The 11,063-nt window shown below is 48.6% G+C and overlaps 1 pseudogene; it reads left to right on the plus strand.

The window, feature by feature from the left end:
• Positions 1 to 6,694: 6,694 nt before the first annotated feature.
• Positions 6,695 to 10,280, plus strand: LOC149915862 (protocadherin gamma-A5 pseudogene; annotated as a pseudogene).
• Positions 10,281 to 11,063: the final 783 nt, after the last annotated feature.

The raw sequence follows: 11,063 nt of genomic DNA on the forward strand, positions 1-11,063 counted from the left end.
AGAGAATCATAGGCATATTATTTGGGAATTGCTTGGGGATGCCAAGTATGAAGAAAATGTATAGGAAAGAGGGTTGTTTGAATGCTGACCTTATAGGAATGGAGCAGACATTGCTAGAGGCAATTGGAACGGTAAGAGCCACTTTGTGGGTCCATCACTTTAGCTTCATGTTGAATGACATTTGCCGTGACTGCACAGCAAGATCTGAAGATTGGTAAGTAATTGCTTCCCTTCTCAGTTTTGCCTTGTTTGTTGTCAAAGCTTAAACTAGTGGACAGTGTGGGAGAGAGCCCTCATTACTCTGAACGACCTGACTTGATTGTTTCCAGCAGTCAGGAAAAGGACTTGGACATGCTAATGTTTTCTTCAACTGTAACTGAATGACATGCTCTTGCTAGCAGCTGACAGACTGCTTTATGTTGAATGTCTGCATGGTGCAAGAAAAGGCAGTGAATGCAGAACAAGGATGATGAGTGGCTGAATTTGAATGTGAACAGTAGGTGGGTCAGCAAGGATACTGTGTGGGCAATGGTTTGATTTCATAGTTGGTGTCCAGATCTGAAATATTTGTGCACCATTTTTTTCCCGGTTTCTTTATCTTGCACGGTAACGGTAATCCTCTGATGACAAAATTTCTCTCTGTATGTAGAATGATTGCCCATATCTTCAGTGTCTTATAAATCCTGTGTGAAACCTCTCATGTACCTAGATGTGACATCGTGATGTAGAGTTTCTTCATTGCTGTAATGCTGTTTGTAGGCCTTCTTGCCAGGGTGACTGTGTTCCATGTTTCCCATTTTCTGGATTAAGCATATGTATTTGGAAATGATAAGGTTGTATTGCAGAAACTCCTGACCTTCCTTGAGTAGGTCTCAATGAACACATGAGGACAGATTTTTTTGTGTGACAAAACTGAGACTGAATCTGGGTTGTTAGAGTTAGGGTAGTATGGTTAGGTTAAGGTTGGACTTGAGGATCTTGAAAGTCTTTGGAACCTGAGCAATTTTACGATTGCATGATTCTATGGTGTCCTGAAATAATTTGAAAAAATTCCTGTCTTCACTCCTTTTCATCATTTAAAGTTTCACATTCATTGGAGATGAGTAGGAAAGTTGGCATCTTTATGAGAAGTGGTGAAATATTCCTGAAATGAAATTGTCTGGTCTGTAGTTCAGGGGAAGAGTTTAGGGCCTTATCAGCAGCTTAAAAACTGTTTGGATTCCAGTTGTTGTGGGATTTAATTTTAGTGTCTACGGGGATGACCATTATTCCTTCTCGAAGAGTTTCTCAGCCACATTTCTCTTTGAATGCTTCTGTGTGCTGTTTGATTGAGGACAGTGTTTCCTGGCCTTATGCTCATGTACATACGTCAAATTCGAAAAAGCAGTAAAAATGGTGTTGTATTTTCCTTTTTTATTTATTTCTAGTACTGTGTTATATGTTCATGAGCCTTTTTCATGTCAGCCACTAGGTGGATATTTCAGGAGAGTCAGCGGTGGTGTGGAATGGCAAAGCTGTACTTGCAAATCTCTGCTTTCTTTTTTTTTTCATTTCTCTGCTCTGGACATAAACCTTTTAAGACTGGATGGTGCATTAGTATTGTGGGAATGAGGGAGTCATTTGAAGGTTTTGATTGTGTGAAGCTGTCAAGGATAAAGCTTGTGTGTATTTCTCATTCAAAACGGTGTCAGTGAATGAAATGCTCTTTCTGTTGTCTGATAGCCATTATGAACATCGATATTGTCCATGGTGCTGATAAAAGCCAGAGACTTTAGAGTGCAGTGTGTGAGATCTTGGCTTAGAGATTTGAAAATTGTTGGGTTAGGGAAGCTCCAACTAGACTCTTGAAGGCAGACCGTCTTGTCTGGATTTTCTTTCACATCTGCTGCCAATGGCAGCACCATTTCTACTATCATCCTGTTTTCTTTGTCCTCAAAGGCAACGTTGGTTCACCCAGTATCAAGTAATAGGCAAAATCCACGTATGTAGAGCAGGCCTGAGAAGTGAAAGAGGTAGAATGGAACTGGAGGCACTGAATTCTGTAATGCTGGACAAAGAAGGGAGGAAGAGTGTTGTGCGGGAAGATGTTCCTTGGAAACATTGATCTAGGGCCATACTAGATGTGATGTATTACTGTCATATTACACCTGCATGTGCACCTGGATGTATGTCACTTCACAGCAAGTACCATGGTGTTTTCTTCCAATATATGTGTAGGTACCTGGTTAGAAGTTAAGTGAAATGAAAGCAAAGCCAGAGTTTTCAACTGTTCCAGTCTCCAAATGTGCAAACGTACTAGATGGATCTGATGACTACAGACAACCCAGGCAAAGAATGGCAGAAATTTTTTCTCTGTCACTTTTGTGTAGATGCTCACTTGTACATACTTTTCCAAAGGCTAGAGATTATTGTTCTTGCAACACAGACATAGGGAACACAGTTAATACAAGAGCATCAAGTCTTCCCTTGAATCAGGGGGATTGATGATTCAGCAGTGTATTTTCCTGTACCAAGTTTTGTTTGCTAATATTGTGTCCAGGTTAGTGCCTATTTCACTAAGCCCCTTTCTTTCAACATCATGGTGGTGAGGAGTGACAATCTTGTTTGTACAAGACTTCAACCAATACCACTGGATATAAAATCATGACATATGAAAATGTAAGTTCAATTTTCATTGACTTCCAAGCACTCATTTTAAGGCAAAGTTGTGTCAGTGAAACTGCGCACTACAATAGCATGGCTCACAATGATCAGCTGTTTCTTTATAATTAGAATCAGAATTATTTGAAATGACTGAGCTACTGGTTTGGAGGACGGAGTTTTTGAGAACACAGCCATGCTTCTCTACCCATTTTTGCAATCAAGACGTAGCAAAAGGTCATCCAGCACTGCATATAGCCACAGCTTCTCAGTGCCGTGTGTTATGCTAGTTACATGGGGAGGTGGTACAGACTTGTCTGCAAGGCTTGTGGCCACTTCTTTTGGGTTGTTCTCATTTATTGGAGGACTGGAGACACGGAGTCTGCCATCTCAGAGGACTCAGGGGAACTTCTGCCTCCTCATCTATCCCAACAAGGGAGAACAACTTGGATTGGGAACTCATTTGCATGATGCACTGGAGAATGTGCATGGAAGGTTCGCATAGCAGTGTGTTATGGATACAGGAGAACAGGTTATTATAGGCTGTTGACATTGAAAGAAGAGAATTCACCAGTGAATGTAGCACAAAGTTAATATTGCGGTGCTGGAAAGAACAAGAAAAATTAATTGCATAATGACTGCAAGAATAATTAATGGAGTTTGTGGTGCAGAGGCTGCTTCTACAAATGTGAGATAATACTCAGAAGTATTTAGAATTGGAATTAAAAATAAGGATCCTCCTTTCTATGTTGTAGAAATAACAGACTCAAGATGATCACATTTCCATCTCGTTGATGAAGATGACCTTGGAAAAAGAAATAATTGTTTTGTCCTCTCAATTGAAAACAAATGAAGATGCAGCTTGAACTGTCAACGACTTGCATGTGCTCTGGAAGATGGCTTCTCAAGGCACAGCTGTGTCAAAGCAACTATACCTTAAGCAGTGTCCCCCAGTTTCTTTCATTACATCTAGAAGCAGAAATACCATGAAGAGCCAAGCTTCCTTCCTTGCCTTGCAGGAAAAATGTTTTTGGAGAACACAGCTGTGCTCTTCTACCCACTGTTCAATCAAGTGGAAGAAGAAAATCATCAAGTGTTGAATATTCCCATCACCTCTGATCTACCCGTGGCATGCTGACTATTCAGGAACATGTTATAAACTGATGTGGAGAGCTTGTGGCCAATTGCACCTTTTATGGGAAGGGTGCAAGGGAGCTGCTGGCTCCTGCATCATGATGGGGAGGAATTGTTTGGTTGAGAACTACACTTCCTTTTGCATTCTGGTATGTGCACAGCACATGAAATGACTTTCCTGTGTGAGATGAAGAAGATGTGATGGACTTCTAAAGGCAGTTGATATAGAAGCAACAGAAATCACAAACATGTGCTGTACTCAGATAATTAAAGACGTTTGAAAAAGTGATGAGCATTACTTTCGGGAGCGACTGCAAGAATAATCTATGGACATCTCCACGAGTTAGTGCTTCTGCAAGAATGGGTTAAGACTCAGTGTAAAGAGATGGAATAAATCATAAAAATTCTCCTTGCTCTGAGTAAGAAATCTCGGACTGAAGAGGAACTCTCTGCTGCCTGTATGAAATAAGCACCCTGAATAAAGTACTATGTCGTCAAGATCATGTTAAGAGTCAGGGTAAAGAAATGCTGACAATATTAACAAAGTGCTGAGAGAGTGCAGCATGCGGCGGTTGTGCGGTGCTAGTGGAATTTAATGTTGAATAATACTTGGTGTGATGGAAGAGTGATGTCTGCTGAGGGATAGCGATGTTCTTGCCTTCTGTACTTTTCACTACTTGGCCTTGTTTCTTATCAAGATTGAACCGGGCCTCAGGGGAGGAGGACTTGAATATACTTAAGTTTCCTTGAAGTGTCACTAAGTGAAACACTCTCACCAGTGGCTGACATATGGGTAAAATTTGGGTGTTATTGATGAAATCCCTAAACGGTGGTGAGTGTCTTGGAATTGAATGTGAAAAGTGAGTTGCTTCAGCAGTGACATTGTTTGGACAGCGGATTGATTTCATAGTTGGTGTCAAAACCTTCAGCATCTCTGCATATTTTTATCTCATTTTCATTGTTTTGAATAGTAATGGTAGTCTGCTGAAGATGAAAGATTTTCAAATAACTGTATAGTGTGATGATGAATACGTGTAACGCAGTATATTTCTTGTTAATCCATCCATATTGAGCTATAACGTGACATAGAATATCTTCTTAGCTTTAATTCCTTTTTAAGGGATTTGTTCCCAGTGTTTTTGTGGTTTGTGTTTCCCATTTTTGGATAGAGATTTTGCATTATATGTCTGTGCTGTAAATGTAAACGTCAAAAGACTGTAAGATTTTAGATTTGTGGGAATGAGGGAGAGGTTTCAATACAGATCTTCAGCGTTCACAGCTGTCAATGCTAAGGCTTTGATGTATTTCTCCGTCAGCTAAATGTCAGTGAATGGAATGTGCTTGCCATTGCGAGAGAGAACCGTAGGAATGCGGACACTATCCATGGTGCTGACAATGTGCGTGATTGTGGAGTACAGAGAAGAAAACGCAGTTTATAGCAAAGGAAGTTGGTATGTTAACGTGCCCTTGGTTGGGCAGCGGAATGTTTTTATTGCTGGTGCCAAGGCTGCTCTATTTCTGCTTTGATTCTCATTATCCTGTGGTTAGAGGCAGTGATGCTTTCCTGAGAATCAAAAGTATATATGGCAAATGCTGGAGACACAGGTGAGGTCTGGGAAGTGAAAGGGTGCATCGAGCAGGAATGACATTTATGAAGACAAAGAGGAAGAGGGGCGGAAGAATGGTGTGGTGACAGATGGCCCCCGCAAATGCAAAACCAGAGCTGTAATAGATCCAAGTGAGCAACCTCATCATACAACTGCATGTAGATCTGCATGCATATCTACTTTGGTCTCTGTTGCATCATACCAAACTCCACGGTGCTTTCTTCTGGTGTGTGAGTTGGTATCTTGTTTGAAATGTAGGTGAACAGAGAGCAAGATCAGGATCTTCAGCTGTTCTGGGCACCAGGTCTGCAGCTACAGTGAGGAAGAACAATCATTCAAGACTGTCCAGAGGAATGGCAGAACTGATTTCTGCTTTACTTTGGCATAGATGCTTATTTCCTTGCTTGGTTCAATTATCCATTGGGCACACTGTGGACATGCCAAGCAATCTGAGTTTCTTCTTTAGAAAGAAGTTGGACCTATGAAGTATTTCTGAGTGATACTGGAGAAGTCTCCAGTGTATTTGTTACCTATGAAAAACCTTAACCACCTAATGCTTGTATGGTGGGAACTGCTCGGTGGAGACAGTCCAGAATGGTGTGCTCCATGGCAGGAGTTTGAGGTAGGATGTGGGAGCTACTGGCTGATCAAGGTCCCCTGAGAAGGGGAAATATGATATTGGAACTTGGATCCCTGCAATGTGTGAGTGGGAAGTTCCGTTTGCCAAGTGGGATATCAAAATAATATTGTGAAGTTACAACAGAATGTAGCATTTCACTAGGAGTACTCATTTGAAAATCAGGAAAACTCTCACTCAAGACAAACTGCAATAAACACAGTACAGACTGTGCTTCCACAGTACATAGTTACAGGTGAAACTAAAATGAATTATTCTTCATGAAGGACAGTTTCCAATTTGTTTTCTCATGAGTTGGAAATAGCAAATCACAGGAGTATTGTCTCTGACAATGACTGCTCTGTAGAGAAAGAAGCACGAACTTTTAAATTCCAGAAAGAGGAGGATACAAGGGTGCGAAATGCAGACCAATATACCGGCTTCCTTATTCTGTAGAAAGTTTGTGGTGCAGGTGAACAGCCATCTCGTATTGCTGAGGGGAGCTGATGATTAATTGCAGCAGATTCGCAGAGAGGAATGATCAGTTTGGGATCTTGTCTTCCAGTGGTAGTTGGAGAGGTAGACGAGCTTCTGTATCCCGAGTGGGATGGATCCCAGGAAACACTGTCGTGATAGATTTCAACACTGAATCAAAAAACCCCAAGATATTAGTGCACGTAGAATATGGAATACTGTACAGAGAATACGGAGGAAAATGTACTTCATGAAGGAATGCATGACTAATCATTGCAATGATGGTGGAGAAGGAACATATGCAATAATGAGACAAGACTCATGAGAACGACATAGAGGAGAACTGCAAGAGGACAACGAATCCAATACATCAGAATAAAATGTCTAGAGAGGACCCCTGTGCCATTACTGAGACGAACACCGAGAACAAGAGTAAGGAATACATAGTCACATGCAAGAAGAGAAAGACTACAGGAATCGAAATGCTGGCAATACTAATGAATTGTTGAGAGTGCGGCAGTTGTGCGGTGGCGGCGGTTCCACCGACAGAGGCAGCGGCGGCGCTCGGTGGAGCCGTGCGTGCAGTGCCGGGCGTTGGCTGCGGGCGCCGCTGTTCACCGTGGAGGAGAGGAAGGAGCGGAGCGCTGCAGGCAGCCCCGCCCGCTGCGGCCCGGCTCGCTCGCTCGCTCTGTGTCGGCGTCTGTACGGGCTGTGAGTGGCCCCGCGGAGCGGAGCGGTGCTGCAGGGAGGCTGAAGGGCAGCGGGAGAGGTCGGCAGCGGACGCCGAGAAGGAGCCGGAGAAGAAGCGGAAAGAGAGAAGAGGAAGCAGAGATCGGAGGGGGAGCGGCGCGGAAACGGCGACCGTGAGGTGGCGGAGGGGCCGTGCGGGAGATGCGCTTGGCGAGAGAAGGGCGCTGGGGCCGGAGGCAGCGGGCGCTGCTGTGCTGCGTGTTGGTGGCGGCGTGGGAGGCGGTGTGGGGGCAGCTGCGCTACTCGGTGCCCGAGGAGCTGCCCAAGGGCTCGTTCGTGGGCGACGTGGCCAAGGACCTGGCGCTGGAGCTGTCGGCGCTGGGCGCCCGCGGCGCCCGAGTGGTGTCCCAAGGCAGGGCGCAGTATTTCGCTCTGCATGCGAGCAGCGGCCACTTGGTGACGGCCGAGAGGATCGACAGGGAGCAGCTGTGCGAGAGCGAATCCGAATGCGTGCTGCGCTGTGAGCTGATCGTGGAGGGCGAGATGAAGGTTTATGCTATAACAGTAGAGATCATGGACATAAATGATAACATCCCCACCTTCAAGAAGTTGGAGCTCGAGGAGAAAATCAGTGAAATAACTACACCGGGGACGCGATTTCCTTTACCCAAGGCTCACGATCCGGACGTGGGTGTGAATTCCCTGCAGAGCTACACGCTGAGCGGCGACGAGCACTTCTCGCTGTCGGTGCAGGCGGGAGCCGACGGCGAGAAGCGTCCCGAGCTGGTGCTGGCCAAGGCGCTGGACCGGGAGGAGGCGGCGTTTCACGAGCTGCTGCTGAGGGCGAGCGACGGCGGCGAGCCGGCGCGGACGGGCACGGCGCGCATCCGCGTGGCTGTGCTGGACGCCAACGACAACGCGCCCGCGTTCAGCCAGGCGGTGTACACGGTGCGAGTGCCCGAGGACGTGCCCGTGGGCTCCACGCTGCTCAGCGTCACCGCCACCGATCCCGACGACGGAACCAACGGCGACGTACTATATTCATTTCCAGAGATTTCAGATAAAGCTTCGAATATATTCCATCTTGAGCCAAAAGCAGGAGCGATTAAGTTGGTGAGGAACCTGGACTTCGAAGTCTGCAGTTTCTATGAACTCGAAGTGCAGGCTCGGGACGGAGGATCCCTATCGGACACGGCGAAGGTGTCGATCTCGGTGACGGATGTGAACGACAACGCGCCCGAGATTTCGGTGCGGTCGGCGCTGAGCGAGATCTCGGAGGACGCGGCGCCGGGGACGGTGGTGGCCCTGCTGCACGTGCAGGACCGCGACTCGGGCGCGAACGGGGAGGTGCGGTGCAGCCTGGGCGAGAGCGTCCCGTTCCGCCTGGAGCGGGCGCTGGACGACTACTACAGCGTGGTGACGGCGCGGGAGCTGGACCGCGAGCGGGCGTCGGAGTACAACGTGACGGTGCGGGCGGCGGACGGCGGGTCGCCGGCGCTGCGGAGCGGCGCGGTGCTGGCGCTGCGGGTGCTGGACGTGAACGACAACGCGCCGGTGTTCGCGGAGGCGCGCTACAGCGCCCGGCTGGCGGAGAACAACGCCGAGGGCGCGCTGGTGCTGACGGTGCGCGCGTGGGACGCGGACTGGGGGCAGAACGCGCGCGTGCGCTACCGGCTGCGGGAGGGGCGGCTGCGGGGCGCGCCGCTGTCGTCCTACGTGTCGGTGCAGGCGGAGACGGGCGCGCTGTACGCGCTGCGCTCGTTCGACTACGAGGAGGTGCGCGAGGTGGAGCTGTGGGTGCGGGCGGAGGACGGCGGCGCGCCGCCGCTCAGCAGCAACGTGTCGGTGCGGCTGCTGATCGCGGACGAGAACGACAACGCGCCGCAGGTGCTGTACCCGCCGGCGGCGGCGCCGGGTCCGGGTCCGGGTTCGGGTTTGGGTCCGGGCTCGGGGTCCGTCGCGGGCGCGTGGAGCTGGGCGGGCGTGGAGCTGGCGCCGCGCTCGGCGGAGCCCGGCGCGCTGGTGGCCAAGGTGGTGGCGGTGGACGCGGACGCGGGGCAGAACGCGTGGCTGTCGTACGAGCTGGCCAAGGCGACGGAGCCGGGGCTGTTCCGCGTGGGGCTGCACAGCGGCGAGGTGCGCACGGCGCGCTCGCCGCTGGCCCGCGACGCGGCGCGGCACAGCCTGGTGGTGGTGGTGAAGGACCGGGGCCGGCCGGCGCTGTCGGCCACGGCCACGCTGACGGTGGTGCTGGCCGAGAGCGTGGCCGAGCTGCTGTCGGAGCTGGGCAGCGCGGCGGCGCCGGCCGAGCCCGCCGGCAGCCTGACGCGCTGGCTGGTGCTGGCCGTGGCGGCCGTGTCGTGCCTCTTCGTCGCCTTGCTGCTGCTGCTGCTGGCGCTGCGCCTGCGCCGCTGGCGCCTCTCACGGCCGCCTCCGGCGCCTTCGGCCGTGGGCGCCTGGCGCGGCGTGCCGGCCTCGCACTTCGTGGGCATCGACGGCGTCCGCGCCTTCCTGCGCTCCTACTCGCACGACGTGTCGCTCACCGCCGACTCGCGCAAGAGCCAGCCGCGCTGCGCGGGCGGCAGCTGCTGCGACACGCTCCCGGCCCGGCCGCCGCCCGACGAGGCCGCGCCGCTGCGCGGGGAAGACGCTGCCGCTCACCGCGCCGCCGAGCCCGACGCCCTCACGGTGAGTGCTGCGACTGCGGCCGCTCCTGACTCCTTCCCTCCTCGGTTGTTTCTCTCTCGGGACGTTGCCTGTGTTCCTTACCACGTCTACCTTTTCTTGTCGTCTCTTCTCATTCGCTCAGAAGTTTGTTGTTACCACCCCTCCCACTTAATATTTTACATTATTTGCCTCGTTACAATCAAGCACAATGTTATCATTTGGTGCTATTTGCTTTGGGATGCTGTGTGTGATTGGTTTGTGAGGAAAAAGGGGGGATGTGGTTTGCTGTTTCTTAGCCTTCTATTGAAGTCCTGATGACCTGATAACAATTGATCAGGGTGTATCTTTGCTAATACCTGCTATGGCATCTGCCATTTTAGGTTTTTATCACTTTAATGTGTAGTTTCATAGTATTTGGGTAGATCCGTGCACGATGTCTCTACAGTGACAGTGCTGTTCACTGCTTTGGGGGATTCAACATATTTGTCTTGTTTCTTTTCGAATGCTAAGGACAGATCTGAGTGTAGCTAATGACCCTTTCAAGACTGGAATATAATTTATAGATGTCCAGTGGTTGTGATGTTTTCATACGTTCCTTGAAGGTTTAGAACTACAAATAGGAAGAATTTTATTTTCTTAGGTTTCTGTCTCTGAATGCAATGTTGTTCATGATCAACTTAGTGTCAAATCCCTTTATAGTTATCTTGCAACTGAAATCTGTGAATTCTGTGAATATAGAGGGAAGAAGGTGAGAAGCTAGTGTTGAACCTAAGAAATAGGTACTTAGTGTGGTTTTGTGACGTGTGCAGTTTGATTTCATAGCTGGTGTAAAGCTCTGTGCTGTTTGCACTACAATCCTTATTTCCCTGTCTTAAGAGCTAATGAGAATTGTCTGGTAATGAATTGTTCATCAAAATATCAATGTCCTGATTAACTGTAGACTATAGATCTGGGTTTATCTTTCTTAATACTTTCTATGGCATCTGCTGTGTAATAGTTTTATCACTTTAATCTCTAATTTCATAATGGTTGGGCAGATCCAAGAGTGATGACTCCAGAGTACAGCGCTGTTCACCTCTTCAATAGATTCAACTTTTTTGCCTTGTTTCTTTACAATTTCTAAAGACAGATGTCTGTGTACTTGATAACCTATTTAAAACTGTAATATCACTGATAGATGTTCAATGGTGGTGTTGTTTCCATACATTTCCACTTCTACATCAAGATGTATGGAG

Source organism: Phasianus colchicus, chromosome 15 (genome assembly GCF_987193195.1).
Source record: "Phasianus colchicus chromosome 15, bPhaCol1.hap1.1, whole genome shotgun sequence".
Taxonomy (NCBI): Eukaryota; Metazoa; Chordata; class Aves; order Galliformes; family Phasianidae; genus Phasianus; species Phasianus colchicus.